The sequence below is a fragment of the Nicotiana tomentosiformis genome, chromosome 5, assembly GCF_000390325.3.
Source record: "Nicotiana tomentosiformis chromosome 5, ASM39032v3, whole genome shotgun sequence".
In the NCBI taxonomy this organism is placed as follows: Eukaryota; Viridiplantae; Streptophyta; class Magnoliopsida; order Solanales; family Solanaceae; genus Nicotiana; species Nicotiana tomentosiformis.
The window spans coordinates 73,967,824-73,994,877 of NC_090816.1; the positions used below are offsets into that span (position 1 = coordinate 73,967,824).

At 38.9% G+C, this 27,054-nt stretch overlaps 1 long non-coding RNA gene and 1 pseudogene across 1 annotated transcript; both read right to left on the bottom strand.

Annotated features, from left to right (window-relative positions):
• Positions 1-27,054, bottom strand: part of LOC117273253 (proline transporter 2-like) — a 57,135-nt pseudogene that overhangs the window by 17,606 nt on the left and 12,475 nt on the right.
• LOC104119495 (uncharacterized) lies at positions 860-11,602 on the bottom strand. Its single transcript, XR_004503258.2, has 3 exons — positions 11,446-11,602; positions 2,866-2,936; positions 860-1,168 (listed from the first exon to the last, which is right to left on the bottom strand). It is a non-coding gene; the product is annotated as an uncharacterized lncRNA (long non-coding RNA).

A 27,054-nucleotide genomic window follows, 5' to 3' on the forward strand; every position in this document is an offset into this window, starting at 1 on the left:
TTGATTTAACATCCTATTGTAATATTTAATATTTAATTAATTTTGTATTTACATACACACACACACACACACATATATATATATATACACACACACATAATCTTGAATGTTTTATTCTCGATCACCTTATTAGTACTTTGCTCGGATAATTTATTAGTGGATCAATTGAAAATTCAATTATATTCGATTAAAACTTATTACAACACATTTAAAAACAAAGTGTATAGTTCTATAAGATGTAGTGCTATATTAATATTTAAGTATAGCAACAACAACATATGAATATAATATATATTAATATAGCATATGTTAATATAGCATTAATATGTATACATATGCTGTTGTTGCTAAAACTTAAGTATTAATATATATATATATATATATATATATATATATATATATATATATATATATATATAAAAGCTATCACTACAGGAAAAATAGTTTTTAAGGACGAGAAAACTGGTCCCTAATAGTCCAATTCTGGTCTCTAAAGGTCAATAGTGACTAGTAAAATCTGGTCGCCGCCAGTCGCTATAGGCTCCGCTTCTAAAAGTCAATAACGACGAGTTGAGTAGCGGGTCCTTAAAGAGTTTTTACAACCGGTATACTTCTGGTCCTAGAAGCACTTTTACAGACCACATTTCTGGTCTTAGACAAAGACACATTTGGTGCTTATATTTTTTTAGTGACCAGTTTGTACTGGTCCTATAAAGTTTTTAAGGACCAAAAACCTGATTGCTAAGCCTCTCATATCCAATTTATCCCCAAAATATTATACAATTTGCAACAATGATAATCAGCTTAATACAACATAATTATCAATAAAACCAAGCTTTTATATATATACTCATCAAGGTTAAATCACTAAGACCTTGATGGAAATTTCAATTACATGTCAAATACAAGGAGGGGGGCATATACCTTACCTCCTACATATTTCTAAGAATTCACACTTTACATACCACAACTATCAAAATATCCTCGCTATACAAGTTTGTCTAATACATTTCAAAATTCCTGCTGGTGTAGCATCTTGATGTGGACTTTGTTTGTCGAAGTAAATTACTGTTGTCGGTATTTTTCATGTCTCCATTAGGGTGATAAACTTTCGTGTTTTGTGTTCAACACCTTGCTGTTTGGATATATTTGGACATTTATCTTGTGCCTGCACTTATTAACAACACATATTAGCCTATACAACCCGAAAATAAATCCAAATGAAATAATTTACTATACATAAAATATTTTCAGTAATTCTCCATTTGGATGAAATACTCCACAATACTCAAATGAAATAAGGTACCAGTGAGTTATAGTAGTTCAGCTAATTCATATAAGCATGAAAATAAAATATTTGGATCATCAAAATTTCCAACTAGAGCATCTTTAGGACGTCATAATAGCATACAAGTATCCCAATGTCTAAATTGTCTATTTCTCCAGCAAGAGCACATCTTACTTACGAAGAATTAACCACACAGTTTACTATCTTTCAAAGAAGCATGTTCTAACATTCAAGGAAGTAATTTCTTTACATATAGAGAATCATGTACATGAACAAGACATTGTACACAATTGCATAGCAGCTCAAACAGACAAAAATATTTCTTTCCTAAAACACTCAAATACTTTACTTTCCAACTATTCATTGAGGTATAAATCTTGTTCACAAACTTTAATATCACTCAAGTCATGACAAATAACAGTCCACTCTGAGAGATAATAACAATGGAGAGGAACACCCGCATATTGCATATTTCCCTCTCCTTCAAAGCATGTAATTTTCATATATACTCCAACTACATCCTTTCAAAATCTAAAAGCTAGATATCAATCAAATTGCATAAGTGATAGCTCAAGATAAAGGACATTACATAATCTGAAAGGATGAAACAGAAATCATCAATGTTATTGCCTTTCTCAAAAGACCACCAATCATTCTCCACATATGTTTCTATTCAAATAAAATAATTGTTGTATATTTCTAACATCATTCTTAACCTAAGAACTCCAACAGAAGATGTTCCTTAAGAACCATTTATTTGAAAAAGATCAACAAAATCATGAAAATCACAACAGTCTAAATGTTATTGTACTCTCACTGGATTGAAGGATTTTGGTGCTAATAGAGCAACATTAGAACCTGGGAACAAAAAATATTTGAAAAAGAACAAATGAGTCGAAGCTTACAAATCTATCCCTTGTCTCTGGGTTCAAAGACGAAATACTTCGCATTCACCTCAATATCAACTAATTTAATTTTAAGAACATATATAGAAATATCAAAAGACCAAAGTCATCAACTATTTAGGTTTTCTAAATTTCTTGATTTTGTTGATTTTTTAGGAAGCTCTAGCTACAAGATCTGCTAAGCTAACTACATTGGTTAAAGAAAACATACATTAAAGAAATACAGGAATCTTCAAATGTACGTCCATACTAATTTAACGCTGAACCAAGTAAACACCTCAAGATTACCCATCTACAAAAAATAATTTTAGTACTCCATCATTAACCTTAGAATACTACCCATGTAATAGTGTCCTATGGAATGGAATCGATGCCCTATGCGCCTAATATTCCACTTGCTAGGCAAGCCGAAGTTAGAGAATTATTAAGCCAATCCTTATTCAATTCAGTAAATAACAGCAAATAAGCTAAAATGAAATACAACGAGTGCGGAATAATATAAAAACTTCATTAATTACTACCACCCGGATCTGGAGTCACAATTCACGAACTTCTAGGATTTACTGCAAGTAAAAGTTCGAAAGAAATACAACTGTTTGAATGAAAGAAACAGTAAAAAAAACTGAAAAGATAGACGGGGACTTCAAGGTCTGCGAACGCCAATAGATCTACCTTGAGTCTCCGATGAACTAGTCCGAGCTGCTACACCTCTCGATCAACTGGGACCAATACCAAAATCTGCACTGGAAGTGCAGAGAGCAGTATCAGTACAACCGTATCCATGTACTGGTAAGTATCGAGCCTAACCTCGACGAAGTAGTGACGAGGCTATGACAAGGCACCTACATAACAAACCTGTGCAATTTAACAGTATATGTACAAATAACAACTAAACATGTACTATTGGGAGGAGGAACATGCTGAGGGGAATACGAGATAGAGAACTACAACATAATGGTAACTTGAATAGCCGATATACTATGAACCAATAAGAACAAGTAAACATAGTAAAGAAAAAATGCACGGCATCACCCTTCCCGCTTTTACTCTCAACCTCACCATAAAATCAATAGAAACGACACGACATCGCCCTTCGTGCATTAACTCTCATAATATGGCACGACATCACCCTTCGTGCATTAACACTCACTATATGGCACGACATCACCTTTCGTGCATTAACACTCTCCCTTACCACTATGCAATGAACAAATAACAACATGGAGATAGAATAACAAGTACAAGCCTTACTTCAACATTTGGTTCCACAATATCAACCTCAACTTCAGAGTCAATACTCAATTATCACCAGAAGATCCGTAAACATGATAAGAATGATCAATTTAATAATACTAGTCTAAACATGGATAATATGAATAAAGGAAGCTATAATTGCAAGAAACCAAACCCCGCCCGCATGCTTTAACCCGACTACAATGCATAAGTACTCGTCACCTCACATATATGTTGTTCTCCAATATTTAAACCTGTAGCAAATAGACAAACAAGTCCTATTCCCTCAAGTCAAGGTTAACCACAATACTTATCTTGCTCCAAAGGCCACTCAATGCTCAAATACCACTTTTCCTCTAGAATCCACCTCCAAACCACTCATATCTATTCACAAATGACTCAATAATATCAAATATTGCTAAAGAAATCAATTACATTGCATAAATTTAGATTCTCCAAACTTTTCCTCAAAAAGTCAAAAAATCAACCCCGATCCCGCTTGGTCAAAACCCAAGGTTCGGACCAAAATTCATTTACCCGTTCACCCCCGAGCCCGATTATATAATTAGTTTCGGAATCCGACCCCAAATTGAGGTCTAAATCCCCAAATTTGCAAAAAACTCCAATTCTTCCTAAATCCCTAGTTTTCTACCATGAAAGAATAAAGATTAGGGCTAGGAATTTAATGGGTGATGATAGAAATGGAAGAAAATGAGTTAAAGAGTACAAACCTATGATTTGATATTGAGTTTTCTCTTCAAAATCGCACCTAGGCCGAGCTCTAATGGAGAGTTTATGAAAAATGGGTAAAATCCCGTTTTTGAAATGTTTTAAGGTTTGGGCGTCAGGCTTTCTTCGCATTCGCGAAGGGCCTGCCGCATTCGCGATGAGCCGCAGCCCGAGTGGCTTTCGCGTTCGCGAGTCCTCCTTCGCGTTCAAGAAGGCTGCTCCCCCTGGCCTTCGCGTTCGCGAGCCCATGCTCGCGTTCGCATATAAGAATGACTGACCCCTCCCCCAGGTCCCTAAAGCTTCGCGTTCGCGAGAAGCTGGTCGCGTTCGCGAAGGGTAAGGCCCCCATTGCTTCGCGTTCGCGACCCAGCTACCGCGTTCGCGATTAAGAAAATCACCCTGCCCAGTTTACTCTTCATGTTCGCGATAGTACCGTCAGGAGCGCAAAGAAGAACACACCAGATAACAGCTGAAGCACAAAAAAACCAGATTTCTAAGTGAAAAAAGCTTTCGTAGCCTATCCGAAACTCACCCGAACCCTCGGGGATCCAAACCAATTATGCACACAAATCCAAAAATGTTACAACCTAAATTCGTGTACCTTAGATCATGCCGTAAGTTAGTCAACGTAAATCCGAGAAGAGCTTGTCTTTGAGATGATAAGAAGTTAATCCTATTGGTCTTAAACGATACAAGGGTGTATAAGAGTGGTTAATAATTATTAGAAGTTAAACGAATCAAGGATGTTGTAACCCGTATTTTCGGGTAAAACTAGAGGTGCTTAATTTTCCCAAGAGGTCATGTTTTAATGTATTTGAATCATATAATATCCGTATCATAAGTCTTAAAGTCAAGCGAGTTATGAAACAAAAGTCGATAAAAGTTGTCGCAACTTACGTTTATAATTTTACTTAAACTTTAGGTCAAATGTTACTATGTTTTTCTCCCAATGTACTTTAAATTACGGGGTGCTCTACCCACAAAACTGAAGATCTATGAGTCTAGTTTTTAACGCATTAAACCGTTTGTCGATACGATCTTGGAATAGAGAGATATTCTCGTTTTTGCGAGACTGCGCCAAGCAGCTCTCTATGGGGCCCACATTGGCGGTTTAAGATATATGGATATATATAAGATACCTCAACCCCGTTTTAAGTCATTCGTTTTCAGTATATTCAGACCTTAGAACCCTAAAAACACTCTCTCAAGGTTCTCTCATGATCCAAGACCCAAACAGAGGGCAAACAACACAAATCAAGTGTCGGGAATCCCGTGGCGCTAGTAAGTTTCTTGTTCTTCTTGTTGTTACTGATTTTTGTGTTGTTTCAGCTCATGTGGGAGGTTGTTTTAAGTGTTTTATGTTCTGTAAATACTCTCTCAAGTTTTTAATATCAACCTAGGTGATTTTTAGTCTTCTAAAGTAATTCTAGTACCGAAAAACCCGAATTGATTGCTAGTTTCGCTTCCTTGTTCTTGTGGCAGCATTGGAGGGATATTACGTGGACAATTAAGGTCAAATTGGAGTTGTTCTTTCCGTTTAAAGGTAAGTAACCTCTTACTCTACATGTATTTATGATTATCCAAGTTGCGGCTAAGTCGTTGAAGCTAGAACTTGTGAAATATATATCGAAAGTCTTAGTAGTAATATTATTGGTTGGTGGACTGTTTTGGGAGGCTCAATATGATTATTGTTGATGTTGTTTGGGCTGTTTGGTGATTGCCTTGACTTGTGGGAAGTCATATAAATAGGGAAGGTTCTGTCCGTTTCATCATAAAATAGGTTGCGGTCGATACATAATAGTTATGATGCTTAAACGATTACGATAGTGTCATTTGTCTTATTGTAGACTAAGGAGTCATGACATTTGCATAGCTTGAGGTTGGGCAGTATATACAAGGCATGTGAGGCTATCCCCCTTCATTCTTTTGCACGACTCCGATTGTACATAAAGTAATGAATGAGCTTCCAAAGATACTCTACTCTTCGAAGCTAAAGTACTTACATTGTTGACCTTCTTATGGAACGATTGATGTTGATGTTACATCTCTTATTCTTATGTTATCAATATTGTTGGTACTTCCTGATTCTTATAAGATTCTTGACGAAGAGTTAATCCTAATAACGTGTACAGAGGATACCAACCTTACGTCACTCCGGAAGGTTCAAAATATGATTCCAATGAGTCCAGCACGCATCATATATATATGTATCTATTTTACTCTACCGAGCCGCGCTATAGTCAGCCGGCTATGGCACCTATTGTGCAACCACTGATCAGTTGGGTTTTACCGAGCTTCACGTGGCCGGGTACGATTCTACCGAGTCTTATGATGGCCGGGTACGTTTTACCGAGCCTATTACGGCTGGGTACAATATGATGATGATGATGCCCACAGAGGCATATGTTTTAAAAGTTTATGTATATATATGTATGTATCATGCATTTCATGTCAATAGCCCTCAGAGGTACCCAGATGTCACATGTTGTATATCCCCTATCTTTGTTTATAATACTGTTCTTACTTATGCTTTCTTGCCTTACATACTCAGTACTTTATTCGTACTGACGTTTTTTTTATTTGTGGACGCTGCATGCCATGCTGCAGGTCCTGATAGATGGGTAGACGCGGCCCCCTCACCACAGTAGGCTGCCCAGTTCAACGGTTATTGGTGAGATCCCTTCTCCGGACTTGCCGTGGTCTTGGTATGCATTTTTGTTATAGACATTATGGGTATGTCGGGGCCCTGTTCTGGCAATGTTGCAGCACTTATGTTCCTTTAGAGGCTCATAGACAGGTGTCGACTCATGTATGGTTTGGAATGCCTTGTCGGCTGATTTTTGTTGTATAGTATTTCATGGCAGTGTGGTAGCTCGTATCTTATATATAGTTTCTTGACAGTCTTGTCGTCCCATGTTATGTATGTTCAAGCCATTATCTTTCATTGTTGGCTGTTCATGATCCATGTTTACCATTTATATTGATCTCGTCGGCCCTTAAAGATAATAAGGAAGGTTAGATAAAATGTACGTTGGTGCTCGGTAAGTATGGCCCGGGTGCTAGTCATGACCCTCCAATTGGGTCGTGACAAAAAACCTCATACGAACTCGCCCGCGCAAACAAAACACCAAAATAACTTCTAGAACTACGAATCGAACGCTAAATCAAATGAAATTTTCAAGAAAACTTCTATTTTCACAACCGAACGTCCGAATCACGTCAAATCAACTCCGTTTCTCACCAAATTTCACAGATAAGTCATAAATATAATAATGGACCTATACCGGGCTCCAGAACCAAAATACAGACCCGGTATCGACAGGACCAAATATCAGTCAATTCTAAAAATCATTAAACTTTCAAACTTTTAATTTTCCATCAAAATTCCATATCTCGAGCTAGGGACCTCAGAATTCGATTCCGGGCATACGCCCAGGTCCCAAATTATGATACAGACCTACCGGGACCGTCAAAATATGGATCCAGGTCCGTTTGCTCAAAACGTTTACTGAAGTCAATTTAAATGAATTTCTACGGCAAAATTCTTATTCTTATCAGTATTTAACATATAAGCCTTACAGCAGAATATCTGGATTGCGCACGTAAATCGAGGAAGACTAAAATGAGGTTTTTGAGACCTCGAAACATAGAGTTAGGTTCTAAAATATAAGATGACCTATCGAGTCATCACATTCTCCACCTCTAAAACAACCGTTCGTCCTCGAACAGACATAAAAAAGTACCTAAACTGGTGAAAAGATGTGGATATCTACTCCGCATATCTGACTCGGACTTCCAAGTAGCTGCCTCAACGGGCTGACATCTCCACAGCACTCGAACTGAAGAATAACTCTTAGACCTCAATTGTCGAACCTGCCAGGCTAGAATAGCCACCGGCTCCTCCTCGTAAGTTAAATCCTTGTCCAACTGGACAGAACTGAAATCTAACACGTGGGACGGATCGCCGTGATACTTCCAAAGCATGGACACGTGGAACACCGGATGAACTGCTGATAACCCCGGTGGCAACGCAAGCCTGTAAGCCACCTCTCCCACTCTCTCCAGAATCTCAAAAGGTCCGATATACCTAGCGCACAACTTGCCCTTCTTTCCGAACCTCATTACACCCTTCATGGGTGATACCTGAAGCAACACTCTCTCCCCGACCATGAATGCAACATCACAAACTCTGCGATCGGCATAACTCTTCTGCCTGGACTGAGCTATGCGAAGTCGATCCCGAATAATCTTGACTTTATCCAAGGCATCCTATTCTAGATCTGTACCCAACAACCGAGCCTCCCCCGGCTCGAACCACCCAACTGGCGACCGGCACTGCCTACCGTATAATGCCTCACAGGGAGCCATCTGAATGCTCGACTAGTAGCTATTGTTGTATGCGAACTCTGCAAGGGGAAAGAACTGATCCCATGATCCTCTGAAGTCTATAACACATGCGCGGAGCATATCCTCCAAGATCTAAATAGTGCGCTTGAATTGTCCGTCCATCTGAGGATGAAACGATGTGCTCAACTCAACCCGCGTGCCCAACTCACGCTGTACTGCCCTCCAGAAGTGCGAGGTGAACTGTGTACCTCGGTCAGAAATGATAGACACATGCACACCGTGAAGACGGACGATCTCGCGGATATAAATCTCTGTCAACTGCTCCGAAGAATAGGTAACTGCCACAGGAATGAAATACGCTGACTTAGTCAGCCTGTCCACAATGACCCAAACTGCATCGAACTTCCTCTGAGTCCATGGGAGTCCAACAACGAAATTCATAGTGATACGTTCCCACTTCCACTCAGGAATCTCTATCCGCTGAAGCAAACCACCAGGTCTCTGATGCTCATACTTTACTTACTGTCAATTTAGACACGGAGCTACATAAACAACTATATCCATCTTCATCCTCCTCCACCAATAATGCTGCCGCAAGTCCTGATACATCTTGGCGGCGCCCGGATGAATAGAATACCGGGAACTGTGGGCCTCCTCAAGAATCAACTCACGAAGTCCATCCACATTAGGCACACAAACACGACCCTGCATCGTCAAAACTCCGTCATCTCCAACAGTAACCTGGTTGGCACCAGGCCTTCTTCGCGTTCGCGAAGGGCCTTCTGCGTTCGCGATGAGCAGCAGCCCGAGTGGCTTTCGCGTTTGCGAGTCCTCCTTCTCATTCGTGAAGGCTGCTCCCCCTGGCCTTCGCGTTTGCGAGCCCATGCTCGCGTTCGCGTAGAAGAATGATTGACCCCTCCCCCAGGTCCCTAAAGCTTCGCATTCGCGAGAAGCTGCTCGCGTTCGCGAAGAGTAAGGCCCCCATTGCTTCCCATTCGCGACCCAGCTACCGCATTCGCGATTAAGAAAATCACCCTGCCAAGTTTAATCTTTGCATTCGCGATAGTACCTTAGCGAACGCGAAGAAGAACTCACTAGATAACAGCTAAAGCACAAAAAAACCAGATTTCTAAGTGCAAAAAGCTTTCGTAGCCTATCTGAAACTCACCCGAGCCCTCCGCGCTCCAAACCAGTTATGCACACAAGTCCAAAAACCTCATACGAACTCCCTCGTTCGAACAAAACACCAAAATAACGCCTAGAACTACGAATTAGACACCAAATCAAATGAAAATTTCAAGAAAACTTTAAAACTTCTATTTTCACAACTGAACGTCCGAATCACGTCAAATCAACTCTGTTTCTCACCAAATTTCATAAACAAGTCATAAATATAATAATGGATCTGTACCGGGCTCTAGAATCAAAATACAGACCCGGTATCGACAAGACCAAATATCAGTCAATTCTAAAAATCATTAAACTTTCAAACTTTTAATTTTTCATCAAAATTCCATATCTCGAGCTAGGGACCTCGGAATTCAATTCCGGGTATACGCCCATGTCACAAATTACGATACGGACCTACCGGAACTATCAAAATATGGATTCGGATCCGTTTGCTCAAAACGTTGACCGAAGTCAACTTAAATGAATTTTTAATGGTAAAATTCTTATTTTTATCAGTTTTTAACATATAAGCCTTCTGGAAGAACACCCGGACTGCGCATGCAAATCGAAGAATGCTAAAATGAGATTTTTGAGACCTCAAAATACATAATTAGGTTCTAAAATATAAGATGACCTATCGGGTCATCACATGTCTATTCCATCTCTCACAATAAATTGATTCATTATGCACTAAGTTTTCAAAGGTGTTTTGCCAATTAATGTTTTCACAACAGGAAACAAGACGAATGAACTAAACGGTACCTAGAAAACCAGTTAGCAGGGAGTACTTTCCTTTCCTAACACAACACATCATAGGTAGTTAAAGCCCTTTACTTGCTTAGCTGTGGTTTAACTTTTAAGAAGTGAATAGTATATATAAGCTACCAGATATAACTATTTTAAATACAACATTAGAATTACCCCATTCAATCATCATTATCCTCACCACACTGCTTATATAAATCTAAAAATAAAAAACATGAATATCTAGAATGAATAAATGAATTAAAACACCTAATGGGTCAACAAAATTCTACTAATTCTCCTTTTTTGACAAGGAATTGAACCAATTTACCTTATCGCAAAGGCCACAGTCACAACCTATTCCCATATTGCCTTAGTCCTCTAAACAAGTTCTTAGAACACTAATGGGCTTCTTTATATCAATGTGGTCGTTCATATATAGTGATTTTGGTTTTTCTTACTTTCTCTACAAAGTTGTCTCACATTTTACAATTTAAAGGAAAATTTGGACCGATATAAAAAAGAGAGAGGAAAATTTGGGAAATCTTGGCGGAAAAGATGGCATATGAACTAGTTTATTGCTTTAGAAACACCAAAAGATATTAGATAATTTTGGTTAAAGATCTTTTATTTTTTAGTTCCTTTTACCTCTGGATTAATAAAAACTGACATCTTTTTTTACTATATAAAAGTAAATTTAATCAACATTTAATTGTTTTTCTCACAATCCTTAGAATACAAATTAATGTTCACACATTTGCATTCAAAATGAAATTTCAAAAGAGAAACACTTTTGTTCCCTATATTCTTTTACTCTCACGAACATAACAACTACAGGGAAATATTACTATTCTTCATCCTCCTTGCCCACCACGCCCCAGCTTTGAATGAAACCCTATCAACCATCAGTGTTCAATATAATCGGCACCGAAGATCGTCATACTCAACAATCATTATTCAGTAAGAAAGAAAGTTTTTGGTTTTAAACCTAGAAACAAGAGAAAGAAAGAAAGAAAGATAGAGACATACATGTTCATATAGACAACTCTTGTCATCGCCGGTTTGTGAGTCTTCAGCCACTTCAGATAAACGCGTCGTGAGACAACCCTCGAGAAAAATTTGGAATAGTGATTTGTTAGGGTTTCATTTCGGGGGAAAACTAGAAGGAGTGGGTGGGGGGTGGGGGTTGATCTAATTTTTTATCGGATGTTTGAAGGGACACGCGGGAGGTTTAATTAATAGAAATTTTTTATATTGGTGCAAAATATAGGGACCAGATCTTTATTCTTTCGGTGATCAAGTTTTTGTCACGACCCAAATTCTCCCTCCGTGAAACGTCGTGACGATACCTAGTCTCTACGATTAGGTAAGCCTAACACTTGCGGAAATGAAATGAAAAACATAAAAATTTAACAACTAACAGTAACAGATATTTTAATAAGCAATTGAGATACCGCTCGGCATATACAATAATCAACTCTCGAAATATACATGACATTCCCAAGACCCGGAACACCGTAAGCCACAAGATTCAACGAAGTTATAACTATTCTATACATCAGTGTCTATAGAAATAAGAGAAGAATCAACATAGGGGAATAGAGGGGGATTTCGAGGATCTGCGGGCGCAGGCAGATGTACCTTAAGTTCTCCGAAACAATAACAACTGCAACTAAGGATGAGGCTGGTAAAAGGAACCTGGATCCGCACACGAAAAACATGTGCAGGAAAGGGCGTGAGTACACCACAGCGGTACCCAGTAAGTGCCGAGCCTAACCTCGGTCGAGTAGTGATGAGGTCAGGTCAGGCCCACCGGTATATAATAATAAAAATAGGAGAATAAGCAGTGTAATAAGAGACTAAAGTTCAATAAAGGAAAGCACAGAGAAATAACATAACAATGCATGGAATTAAGCGACATGGGATCTTCCGAGATACCGTTTCATAGTCCCAAAAGTACATATGCATGGACAACTCCCGAGGTACCCCCGTAGTCCCAAAAGTAAATATACGGGGGGATCTCTCGGGATACCATCCCGTAGTCCCAAAAATAAATATGCAGGGGGATCTCTCGAGATACCGTCCTGTAGTCCCAAAGTAACACAGCGCAATCAATTACAAACGACAAGTACAACAAGAGAAATCTATAGTCTAGACTAAGTACAAGTCGGGAAAGAAGCAGGAATTCAATAGGCATGCTGCAAAGAGTTCAATTAAGCAAATAAGGCACGTAGACATGTTATTATAAGCTAACAGGGTAACTACGCATGCTAGTATATTCAATTAAGGTGAAAACATGGAATTTCTCAGTAAAATTTGGGTTTTTCAAAAATTAGCCCGTGTACGCACTCGTCACCTCGCGTACACGGCGTTCACATAGTAAAATTAGTACCAACTCCTAAGGGGATTTCCCCCACACAAGGTTAGGCAAGCCACTTACCTCAAACCAAGATCAATCAATCCGTAACAGTGCTCTTTCCACGAATATCCGGCTCCGGATGGCCCAAATCTAGCCAAAATTAATTACATACCATAAATACAACTATAAGAATTAATCTAATTAACGAATTCAAAGCTAAAGCAAGAAATTGGAAAATTGCCCTAAAAAGCTTCCACGGGCCCACATCTCAGAATCGAGTAAAAGTCACCAATTATGAACACCCATTCACTCACGAGTTCACTCGTACCAAAATTATCCAAATCCGATGTCATAATCCCAATCAAAACCCAAAAATCTTAGTTGAAGAACTTCTTCCCATTTTTCCTAATTTTCAACCCAAATCGGAAATTAAATGATGAAATTAATGATAGATTTATGGGATATAACTAAAATCAAGTGTAAAATCATTACCCAATCGATGTCTCTGAATATTCCCTAAAATCTTGTCCAAATCCGAGCTCCCAAACTCAAGTTTTGATAAAAATGGCCAAACCCTCATTTTTGAAATGTTTAATATTGCCGAGTGATTCCTTAATCGCGATCGCGGAAATAGCCTCTTGATCGCGAAGAATAACTTTGTTGCTGTAATGACCTGGCCGATCGTTTTGAGTATTACAACCGTATTTCCCCATTTACTTCTTAAATTATATTTTATAGTTGTTGTGTGAATTACCGGGGTAATTGGTTCGGGTCTAGTGAGGTTTTTGAAGGAATTGGAACACTTAGTTCCAAGGTTTAAAGATTAAGTTAAAATATTGACCGGATGCGGACTTATGTGTAAACGACCTCGAATTCGAATTTTGATGATTCCAATAGCTCCGTATGGTGATTTTGGACTTAGGAGCGTGTGCGAATTTTTTTTAGAGGTCCGTAGTGGAATTTGGCTTGAATTGCCGAAAGTTGAATTTTTGGGAATTTTGACCGGGGGTTTGACTTTTTGATATCGGGGTCGGAATCCGATTCCAAAAATTTGAATAGGTCTGTAGTGTGAAATGTGACTTGTGTGCAAAATTTGAGGTCAAACGGACGTGATTTGATAGGTTTCGACGTCGTTTGTAGGATTTGGAAATTTATTAGGCTTGAATTCGTGAGTAGTTTGTATTTTTGAGGTTGTTAGGTATGATTTGAGGCCTCGAGTAGGTTCGTGTTATATTATGAAACTTGTTGGTATATTCGGACGGGGACCCGAGGGCATCGGGTGAGTTTCGGATGGTTAACAGATTGAATTTTGAATTCGGAAGACTACTGGAACTGAAGCCTTCTGGTGTAATCGCACCTGCGGAAAAATAGTCGCAGGTGCGAGCTCGCAAGTGCGAGCAGGGGTGCGGTGAAGCGAGGTGCGCATGTGCGGAAGATGCTTCGCAGGTGCACAATCGCACCTGCGCGAGAAGGAGCGTAGATGCGGGCAGAGGGGTGTGAGGCATTGGTCGCAGGTGCGAGGGAAAATTCCGCACATGCGTAAGCGCAGATGGGGACGGATGCGCGCAGAAGAGGAAACTAGGCAGGCGAGTGGAGTCCGTAAATGCGACGTTTTGCTCGCACAAGTGAATGCGCAGGTGCACAAATCCTGTCCGCAGATGCGGAAATCGCTAGGGCATAACCTTAATTTTGAGGGTTCAACATTTTCACCCATTTTCGGATTTTGGAGCTCAGGTTGGGCGACTTTGGAGAGGAAATGTTTCACGCAACTTGGGGTAAGTGTTCTTAACTCCCTTGTGATTATATTTCATGAATTAATCTTCGTTTTTGGTGTAAGATTATTGAATCTTCAAGAGGAATAGAAGGAAATTTTTATAATGTCACAAAATGAATTTTTCATGTTTGAATACCGATTTGGAGTCGGATTTAAGTGAAATTAGTATGGTTGAACTTGTAATTGGATGGGTTTTTGTATTTTGTGAGTTTTGTCGGATTTCAAGACGTGGGCCACACGGGTGATTTTGGGGCGTAATTTCGGATTTTATGGAAAATATTACGATTTTGATATGGAATTAATTATTATAAATTGTGTAGATTGAGTCAAATTATTGTGACTAGATTCGAGCAGTTTGGAAGTTGATACACGCATAATAGAATTTCTGGAGCATTGCTTAGCTTTCTCGACATTGGATTTGGCCTGTTCGAGGTAAGTAACTCTTCTAATCTTGGAGTTGAGGGTATGAACCCTGAATATATGTATTTTGTAAATTGTTGGGAGGTGACGCTCATGCTAGGTGATGGGCGTGTGAGCATGCACTATAGAAATTGTGACATAATTATTTCTGTGAAATTTGTAGTTAAATAATCTTGGCATTTTCCATGTAGTTTTATGAGTTAAAGATATTAAGCTGAAAAGTATATTAAAAATCATGTTGAGGCTATGTGCCAGTATTAATGGGACCCCCAGAGGTCATATTGCTGCGAATTATTTGTTTTAAATTGAAAATTCATACTCAATCATATTCATTTCATTGCATATCATATCTCAGTCTCTGTTATTTTTTATTGATACATCATATCATCATTTTTGGGCTATTTTTTATGACATTGTGAGCCCGAGAGACTAGAGAGATTGATGACTGAGTGAGGCCGAGGGCCTAATTTATGAGGATATTTATGGGATCGGGCTGCACGCCGCAGCATGTTTGATATCGGCCGAGGGCCTGATTGTGAGGATGAGTGTGGGTTGGGGCTGCCCGCCTGCATCATACTTTATTATTATAGCACGTGAGTTGTCTGTGCAGCACGTGAGTTGTCCGTGAAGATTATAGCGCTTGGGCTGAAGGAGCCCCTCCGGAGTCTGTACACACCCCCAATGAGTGCAGGTACCTACTGAGTGCCAGGTGCGAGTGCCGAGTGCTAAGTGACCGGGAGGCATGAGTGATTGTGAGGTATGCCCGAGTGGCAAGAGTGATTGTGAGGTATTCCCGAGTGGCAAGAGTGATTGTGAGGTATGCCTGAGTGGCACGAGTGACTGTGAGGTTTGCCCGAGGGATTGTATATGAGTGATGTTCTGCCCGAGGGGCTGTTTATGATTTTATCACTGAGTTGCATCGCATTGGCATGCACACATGACATACATGCATAGAGATGTATTTGTTTCTCATGCTATACAACATCATATCATTCATGATTTTTCATATATTTTGACAGATGGGCATAGTGATGCATTTGTTTTACACGGGTTATTCGGAAGGAAAATGAAACATATTATTTATTATTGAAAAGATTTTTGGAGAAAGTTATTATTTTCAAACTATTCATATTATTGGCAACTTCGGCAAACGATTTGGGTTTTCACTGATGTATTTGAAAGAAAGAACTACTATTTTTGAAATCATTATTTGAATGAGTATTTTATCCCTGAGTTACTTCTGGTATTATTTGCTTTATACTATTATGGATTGTTGTGGACTATCGGTTATGGACCCGACCTTGGTAGAAGCTCGTCACTACTTTCAACCTATGGCTAGAATTGTTACTTACTCAGTACATGGGGTCGGTTGTACTGATACTACACTTCTGCACATTGCGTGCAGATGTCGGCTGTTGTTGTTGCTGTGCTCGATGGTTGCGGGATTTTTAGATGTACCTGCGTTCCTGTTGTAGTTGCCGCTTGTTCAGGGTAGCCTTAGATTTATAAAAGCTCTGTTTATGTATTATTCAAACAGACTATGTATTTATTTCATTTCCGCTTTGTATACTCTATTCTTAGAAGCTCATGATTTGTACTACCAGTTCTTGGGGATTGTATAAGATCAGGATATTTATTCACTTAAATTGCTTTAATAATTATCATTGAAATTGGTTAGTTGGTAATTGGCTTACCTAACGGGATGGGTTAGGTGCCATCACGACTAGTTGGATTTTGGGTCGTGACAAGGTCGTATCAGAGCCCTAGGTTCATAGGTTCTACAAGTCATGAGCAAGTGTCTAGTAGAGTCTTGCGGATCGGTATGATGAAGACCATACTTATCTTCGAGAGGCTACAGGGCATTTAGGATATATATACTTTCCATCTTTCTTTCCTTATCGTGCGAGATTGATTCAACTTGAAATATAACTCTTTGAATTCCTTCCATGTATTCGTATGCGCACATGAGCGCTCAGTATCAGCTGTGCATCGCCAGAATATGATTCCATGAACGATGTTGGAGATGTGTATTCTGTGTTCTGGTGATGGGCAAGTCTGGAGGACTTGAGGCCAGGTTTAGACCGTAGTTTAAGCTCGATAGCTTTAGTTGTAACTCGTACAATTTGACTTATATGTCTGGTAATGATCCTACAGTGGAATTTGTGGCTCGATGAGCAGTGGAATGCAATGTGATGGTTATGATGTAACTGCGGGATGTGTTAAGACGATTTGAATATGACGAGAAGCATTTCTGTGAAAACTAAAAAAAAGTCCATTGGGTGCTTGATTTTCGTTTTGATGTGACGTACAGTCTCGAGTACGAATGTTTTGAAGGATATTTCACATTGTTAAATTTTGGGACAGACTAAATTCTCGTGTTTTGTTAATAAGTTTGGACTTGGAAAGATTTATTGATTGCGTAGAAATTATGGCTGCGAAAATATATAACAAGATGCCAATTTGAGGCTAGGGAGGTGGGTTATCTCCTGGAGAGTAATCTACGTAGGTGTGTTCCTTCTAATGTGAGTGGAGGTGTATGTGTGGAGAGTTGAATTTGAATCTGGTTCAGAAAGTTGACTTGAGTGTCAAGAGAAGGATTGCGAGCTTAGCGGATGATTTGGGGTATTTTTATGGTCGGCATTGTATGAGCTTGAGAAGAATTTTTTGTTAAGCTGATGGAAGTATTAGGGCAGTAGTAGAGTATGGATATTGTGAGGACTTATACAGTGTGAAAATGTAAGATTTGAGTCTTGAAAGAAATTTTAAAGGTTGGAAATTAAACTCTAACGTTTATAGGCTAAGGTTAAATTAATGATTTTCAGTTGCATTGTGTAGTCAAGCCTATGTGGGATAGGGTGACGTGGGTTCACCCCCGGGTACGTGTGTGGTAAGATGGAACAGTGATTTGATGGCTTGAAAATAACTCTTGGCACGTTCGAGGACGAGCGTATGTTTAAGTGGGGGAGAATGTAACGACCCGGCCGGTCGTTTTGAGTATTACAACCGCGTTTCCCCATTTACTTCTCAAACTGTACTTTACAGTTGTTGTGTGAATTGTCGGGATAATTGGTTCGGGTCCAGTAAGGTTTTTGAAGGAATTGGAACACTAAGTTCCAAGGTTTAAAGCTTAAGTTAAAATAGTGACCGGATGCGGACTTATGTGTAAACAACCTCAGATTCGAATTTTGATTATTCCAATAGCTTCGTATGGTAATTTTGGACTTAGGAGCATGTCCGAAAAATTATTTGGAGGTCTGTAGTGGAATTTGGCTTGAATTGCCGAAAGTTGAATTTATGGAAAGTTTGACTGGGGGTTTGACTTTTTGATATCGGGGTCGGAATCCGAATCCGGAAATTTGAATAGGTCTATAGTGTGAAATGTGACTTGTGTGCAAAATTTGAGGTCAACCGGACGTGATTTGATAGGTTTCGGCGTCGTTTGTAGAATTTAGAAATTTGGAAATTTATTAGGCTTGAATCCGTGTGTAGTTCGTATTTTTGAGGTTGTTAGGTATGATTTGAGGCCTCGAGTAGGTACGTGTTATGTTATGGAACTTGTTGATATGTTCGGACGGGGACCCGAGGGCCTCGGGTGAGTTTTGGATGGTTAACAGATTGATTTTTGAATTTAGAAGACTGCTGGAACTGAAGCCTTCTGGTGTAATCGCACCTGCGGAAAAGTAGTCGCAGGTGCGAGCAGGGGTGCGCTGAAGCGAGGTGCGCATGTACGGATGATGCTTCGCAGGTGCGCAATTGCACCTGCGCGAGAAGGAGCGCAGATGCGGGCAAAGGGCTGTGAGGCATTGGTCGCAGGTGTGAGGGAAAATTCCGCACCTGCGTGAGCGTAGATGCAGATGGATGCACGCAGAAGCAAAAACTAGGCAGGCGACTGGAGTCCGCAAATGCGACATTTTGCTCGCACAAGCGAATGTGCAGGTGCACAAATCTTGTCCGCAGATGCGGAAATCGCTGGGGCAGAACCTTAAATTCTAGGGTTCAACATTTTCACCCATTTTCGGATTTTTGAGCTCGGGTTGGGCGATTTTGGAGAGGAAATTTTTCACGCAACTTGGGGTAAGTGTTCTTAACTCCCTTGTGATTATATTCCATGAATTAATCTTCATTTTTAGTGTAAGATTATTGAATCTTCAAGAGGAATAGAAGGAAATTTCTATAATGTCACAAAATGAATTTTTCAAGTTTGAATATAGATTTGGAGTCGGATTTGAGTGAAATTAGTATGGTTGAACTTGTAATTGGATGGGTTGTCGTATTTTACGAGTTTCATCGGATTTTGATATGTGGGCCCCACAAGTGATTTTGGGGCGTAATTTCGGATTTTATGGAAAATATTACGATTTTGATATGGAATTAATTATTATAAATTGTGTAGATTGAGTCAAATTATTGTGACTAGATTCGAGCAGTTTGGAAGTTGATACGCGCATAATAGAATTTCTGGAGCATTGCTTAGCTTTCTCGACATTGGATTTGGCCTGTTCGAGGTAAGTAACTCTTCTAATCTTGGAGTTGAGGGTATGAACCCTGAATATATGTATTTTGTAAATTGTTGGGAGGTGACGCTCATGCTAGGTGATGGGCGTGTGAGCATGCACTATAGAAATTGTGACATAATTATTTCTGTGGAATTTGTAGTTAAATAATCTTGGCATTTTTCATGCAGTTTTATGAGTTAGAGATATTGAGCTGAAAAGTATATTAAAAATCATGTTGAGGCTATGTGCCAGTATTATTGGGACCCCCAGAGGTCATATTGCTGTGAATTATTTGTTTTAAATTGAAAATTCATACTCAATCATATTCATTTCATTGCATATCATATCTCAGTCTCTGTTGTTATTTATTGATACATCATATCATTATTTTTGGGCTATTTTTCATGACATTGTGAGCCCGAGAGACTGGAGAGATTGATGACTGAGTAAGGCCGAGAGCCTGATTTGTGAGGATATTTATGGGATCTAGTTGCACACCGCAGCATGTTGTATATTTATGGGATCGGGCTGCACGCCGCTATATGTTTGATATCAGCCGAAGGCCTGATTGTGAGGATGAGTGTGGATCGGGGCTGCCCGCTTGCAGCATACTTTATTATTATAGCACGTGAGTTGTCCATACAACACGTGAGTTGTCCGTGCAGCACGTGAGTTGTCCGTGCAGTACGTGAGTTATCTGTGCAGATTATAGCGCTTGGGCTGAAGGAGCCCCTCCGGAGTCTGTACACACCCCCAGTGAGCGCAGGTACCTACTGAGTGCCGAGTGCGAGTGCTGAGTTCCGAGTGCTGAGTGACTGGGAGGCATGAGTGACTACGCGAACGCATAAAACACCACGCGAATGCGATGCTCTAGCTCTCAGACTCACGCGATCGCGAACGTCCTCACGCGTTCGCGATGAGCAAAGCGCGTGGCCCATCTTTGGTCCACTTAACCCTACTCGAACTCGACTTTGTCTCTGCGTTCGTAAAGCACCACCTCACTTCACTATGCGTTCGCATGCCCTTGTTCGCGAACGCGAAGAACAATTCTATCCTCTCGCCCAGCTAGCTTACGCAATCGCAGATCACCCCACGCGATCGCGTATAAGGAAACCAGAACTCAGACACCAGAAAACTTCAGCAACCTCATAAGTCCAAAAATCGATACGTTGGGCATCGGAAACTCACCCGAGGCCCCTGGGACCTCAACTAAACATACCAACCAATCCTAAAATACCATACGAACTTAGTCGAGCCCTCAAACCACATCAAACAATTCTAAAATCACGAATCACCCTCCAATTCAAACTTAATGAACTTAATACTTCAAATATCCATAACTGATGCCGAAACCTATCAAACCACGTCCGATTAACCTCAAATTTTGCACACAAGTCGTATTCAACATTACGGACCTACTCCAACTTTCAAAATCGAAATTCGACCCTGATATCAAAAAGTCCACTACCGGTCAAAATCCCCAAAAATTCGACTTTCGCCATTTCAAGCCTAAATGAGCTATAGACCTCCAAAACACATTTCGAACACGTTCCTAAGTCCAAAATCACCCAACAGAGCTAACAAAACTGACAAAACTCCATTCTGGAGTCGTCTTCACTCAGTTCCGACTACGGTCCAAATCCTAAGGCTTAAACCTCCATTTAGGGACTAAGTGTCCCAAAACACTCCAAAAATCAAAACAAAACCTCCCGACAAGTCACAATAGCAGAAATAAATATAGGAGAAGCAATTAATAGGGGATCAGGGCTATAACTCTCAAAACGACCGGCGGGGTCATTACGGTTTTGCACTCTTCGTTAGTTTAGAAATAAAATATAAGAATTAGGGACCACAAGAAAATCTCGACGCAATATGTGTACGTTTAGGGATGGCATTTTAACTCTGTCGCTAAAAGGTGGTCGCTAATAAGCCATTTTCTTGTAGTGTATATTAATACTTAAGTTTTAGCAATAACAACATATGTATACATATTAATGCTATATTAACATATGCTATATTAATATATGCTATATTCATATGTTGTTGTTGCTAAAACTTAAGTATTAATATAGCACTACATCTTATAGAACTATACACTTTATTTTTAAATGTGTTATAGTAAGTTTTAATAGAATATAATTGAATTTTCAATTGATCCACTGATGAAGTATCCGAGCAAAGTACTAATAAGGTGATCAAGAATAAAACATTCAAGATTATGTGTGTCTGTGTGTGCATATATATACATATATTTATGTGTGTGTGTGTGTGTATGTGTGTGTGTGTGTGTGTGTGTGTGTGTGTATGTATATAAATACAAAATTAATTAAATATTGAATATTACAGTTTAGGATGTTAAATCAGTTAAATACTATATACATATATACATAGTGTCCATATAAAAGTAATTTAAAAACACACACACACACACACACACACACAGAGATATATATATCAATTAAGCATTAAATATTATTTATTTAAATGCTATTTATATAAATTGACTAAAACCGACAGACTTCCGTCGGTATGTTCATTAAATTAATATTTTAAAAAAAATTAAAATTGAAATTCCGACCGAATTCAGTCGGTATTTGTGAGGTCAAATATTATTTTAACAATACCGACCGAAATCGGTCGAAATTCGGTCAGAAATATGTTAATTAGACCAGACTAGACGGGTTTCTTCCCCATTTTCATCTTTTCACTCTCTCTCTCTTCTATCTCCCTTCCATCTCCCTTCCCCACAGAGTTTTGGCCTAATCCCACCCAACATCAAGTCACCCACTCCCAAACAACGAAGCTGCTCTTCTATCTCATGCCTAAGCCCCCATCCGCCGCCACCACTGTTCCGCGCCGCCACCACCACCACTGCTGCGCTGCCACCACCACCACTACTATTTTTCCTCCTCGGCGGCACCACCATTGCCATTGTTTTTCAAGGTTAGTAATCTACCTTATTAGCTTTTTAATTTTTAATTTTCGGAATATAATCTTATGCAATTATTTAGGGTTTTTGTCTATTTAGGATTTCTATGACTAAATAGGGTTTTTGAACTACATTAGATTTAGATTTAGAATTAAACTACCTAAAATTACAATTTTTTAGGGTTTTTGGTTTGAACTACATTAGATTTAGAATTAAGGTATAAATTATGAACTACTTTAAATTATGAACTTATGGTTCTTAATAGAATTCAAATTAATGAATTTAAATTATTTAATGTATAAATTAATTTAAGGTATAAATTATGAACTTAAGGTATAAATAACGAACTACCTTAAGTTATGAACTTATGGTTCTTAATAGAACTCAAATTAATGCATTTAAATTAATTAATATATAAATTATGAACTATAATATCAATTAATCTAATTGAGTTAGTCTAATTGAATGGCTTAACTAATTCATTATCTAACGAGTCTAATTATATGATTAATGATAGGGTTAGAACAATAAATTACAAGGATAAATCAATCTTATTATATGGACTTTTAAATAAATTATATCAAACTTAAAATAAATTACAAGGATATATTAAGCTAGTTCTCAATCTAATACTAAGTGTAACGATACAATCTAAGATAATTGAATTCATTTATAGATATATATGAACTTACAAATTAATATAACATGCAATTTATTTCTTCTCTGTGTAGATGGAATATCGTAGTTGGATGTATAATAGGAATTATCCTAATCGTCGGTTTTTGAGGGAGGAATTTATAGAAGGGCTTAATGAATTTATTAGGCATGTAATTTCACTTGTACCATTTCAAATCGGAGGGATGATTAGGTGTCCTTGTGTGAAGTGCCAGTGTTTGTATTTTTTTTTGGTTCGGAGGATGTTAAGACTCATCTTTATAAAAAAGAGTTTATGAATAATTATTTTGTGTGGACTAGTCATGGAGAGGTTGATGGTAGTGATGGTGTATTTCATAACATAGTTGTTGGTGAAAGTAGTAGGTCGGTAGGGAATAACGTTCAACATCCTAGATACCATGAAATAGTTACGGATGCTTTTGGGATGCACTTCGAGTTTGAACCCCATAAAAGTGTTGAACAAGCTCCTAACGAAGAAGAAAAATATTTTTATAAACAGTTAGAGGCCGCGAGTCATCCACTAAGTGAAGGGAGTATGCACTCTCAGTTGTCTGTTGCACTTAGATTATTAAGTATCAAATCAGATACCAATATTTCTCAAGCGGGAATGGATTCTTTCATTGGCCTTATGAGTGAACTAGTTGACCCAACTTTCAACATACCTGAAGATTTCTATAAGGCTAAAAGATTGGTTTCTAAGTTAGGACTCTCGTCTATGAGAATCGATTGTTGTGAAGATGGTTACATGTTGTATTATAAGGGTGATGCAAATTTAGAAAGTTATAAATTTTGTGAAAAACCTCGTTTTAAGCGGGTTTCCAACGGGAAGAAGGTTGCTGTGAAGTCGATGCATTACTTACCTCTTATTCCTAGATTAAAGAGGTTGTACACATCGATGAGTTCCGCTCCTCATATGAGATGGCACTATGAAAATAGAAGGCCGCCTGGTGTTATGTGTCATCCTTCAGATGGGGAAGCTTGGAAGCATTTTGATAGGACGTATCCGGATTATGCTAGTGAACCGAGGAATGTTCGGTTGGGTTTGTGTGATGATGATTTCACACCATTTTCTGTTTCTGCAATACCATATTCATGCTGGCTAGTTTTTATTACGCCGTATAATCTTTCACCGGAAATGTGTAGACTAGTCCATATATTTTCTTAAATTGTGTTATTCCCAGTCCCCACAATCCAAAGAGTTTGATTGAGGTATATTTGCAACCTCTGATTGATGAGCTAAAACAGTTGTGGTATGATGGAGTTGAGATATATTACATATCAACTAAGCAAAAATTCAACTTGTGTGCTAACGTAATGTGGACCATTAATGATTTTCATGCGTATGGAATGCTGTCTGGGTGGATGACTGCTGGAAAGTTAGCATGTCCTTACTGCATGGAAAATGGTAAAGCGGTCACTTTAAGACATGGCCGAAAGCAGCCATATTTTGATTTTCATCGTTAGTTCTTGCCAGTTGATCATGAGTTCAGAAGGATGAAGAACGTATTAAAAAAGAATACAGTTGAACGTGATTTGCCTCCTCCAATTTTGTCTGGTGAGGAAATTTGGGAGAGGGTTCAGAACTTCACTAAAGTTACCGAGGCCCCACCTTCTAGATTTCCTGGATATGGTGTTACTCATAACTGGACAAAACATAGCATATTTTGTGAGTTGCTGTAACACCCAGAATTATTTTTTGAAGTACTCAAGTGTAAAGCCCGGTAAAGTTTGCAAAGAAAATAATGTTTCATGGTGCCGGACTAGGCTTACGTGTTTGAGGATTGTAGAAATTCTTCGCAGCGAGCTTGTGAGCCGCGGCTCGAAATTTTTGGGTTGAACAATTCACCGGAAAGTAAAGAAAACTTTTTGGCGGAAAAGTGCATTTCTGCGGTCCATTATGCGATCGCAGAACCACTTTGCGGACTGCATAATGTCCGCAGAGTGAGGCAGTTAATTCGGTCAGTTGGAAGCAACTATGCGGTCGACTATGCGACCGCATAACTGTTATGCGGTGCATTATGCGACCGCATAACAGTTATGCGGACCGCATAGTGAGTGCATATACAAACAGTTCTTTTGGCTATTTTGTAACCAATTATGCGACCGATATGCGGTCCGCATATCGGTTGTGCGATCGCATACCTTGTTCTGGAGCTCTATTTTTGGGTTTTTAAAACCCGATCCTATTTCATTAAATACACTGTTTAGGCCATTTTTGAGATATAATCTGATATTTTAGAGTGAGAGAGAGTGCCCTAGAGTGAGAAGGTGTTCTTCAATAATTTTGCTTCAATTCTTGCTCAAGTTTTGGAAGATTAAGAAGGGAAGCTCACTAGGTCTTCATCCTAGAGGTAAGATTTTACACCCTAAACCCTAATTTCGAAATTTTTCTGAAAATGGGTAACTAGCAAGATAATTTTTGGGCATGAGAGTTGTTTATTTTACATGCATGTATTATCAAAGGGTGTAGGAAGATTGTTGAGCTAAATATGGTAGAGATTGGGTTGTGGGATGATGGAATTCTCCATAAAAGGGACCTTGGAATCTTAATGCACACTTAGTGTTTGATAAAATGCTCAAATGGGCTCGAACCATGATCACCTTCCTAATTTTGATTCAATTTATTATATTTCTACAATAGATTGAAGTTGCTAAGAATTCCGGAACATTTAGAGTGTAAGGAAGCTCAAGTGAGGTATGTTGGCTAAACTCTTCTCTTAGAATTGAATCCCACGATATTCATGTAAATTATGTAAGTCTCGAGTGATTCATTATGAACTTGGCTATTCCGAGTAAGATTGGGTTGAAAGATATATGTTCAACAAGCATCCCAAATGCTCTATTCATGTTATGTTACCAATTGAGGATGTGTTAAAATATGGTCTGTGTATTAATAATGTTTCGACTTTAAGTCAAGTTCAAATGAAGGCTATTATGCCAAATTGTGTGAAATATCTCTATGTGCATTAGACTCTAAATTGCTTACATGTGTACTACACACTTTGATTTGAATTGTGTTTGTTGTTGATGATGAGGATGATATTTGAAATTGATAATATGAGCATAAAATATGAAATATGGCCAACGTGCCAAGAATGATCTTATAATTATGGCCATTAGTGCCAATGAAATGAAAAGATGTGAAAGTATTATGAAATGCGATGATTGATGTAAAAAGGTTGATGTCTCAAATAAGACAGCCTAGCCGATCGGGTCGTGATCGGACACCATGCCGCACATATGGTGGTGATTGTGCTGGAAATCATAATTGAAATTGTGATTGTGGTCGATGTCCCTAATGGTTAGCCTAGACGATCGGGTCATGATCGGACTCCGTGTTAATGACGGTGGTATTGATATTGAGAGAAATTTTGGTTGATGTCTCTACTGAGATAGCCTAGCTGATCGGGTCGTGATCGGACTCTGTGCTAAGAGTACAGTGGTACTGGTTTTGTGAATAATGGTATTGTGAATAGTGGTATTGGTATGGTGAATAATAGCACTAGTATTGTGGACAATGGCATATCGATACTAAAAATCTCCCAATGTGAGATATGAAAATTAATTTGAACACTGTCTTGATCCTAAATTGAGGCTTGATGTTGATTAAGGCTTTCATTGATATTATGATAATCTTGTTTGTATTATTTTTCATTCTATTGGGAGGGTGTTTAGTTATACATGCTAGTGCTATTTGACAGTACTAACGTCCCTTTTGCTGGGGGCTCTGCATCTTTCAATGGATGCAGGTGGTTCCATAGCAGGAGATATTGGTCAGTGATAGCAGTGCACCGTCTTCCCAACTGACTTGGTGAGCCCCACTTTATTCTGGGGTCATGAATCTTTTGTACTTTATGTATTCTATTTGAGGTATAGCCGGGGGCTTGTTGCCGGCATTATCATTGTACTCTTCTTTATCTATAAAGGCTCCGTAGACATAGTGTGGGTTATGTATTGGTGCAGGGAAAGACAAACTATGCTATGT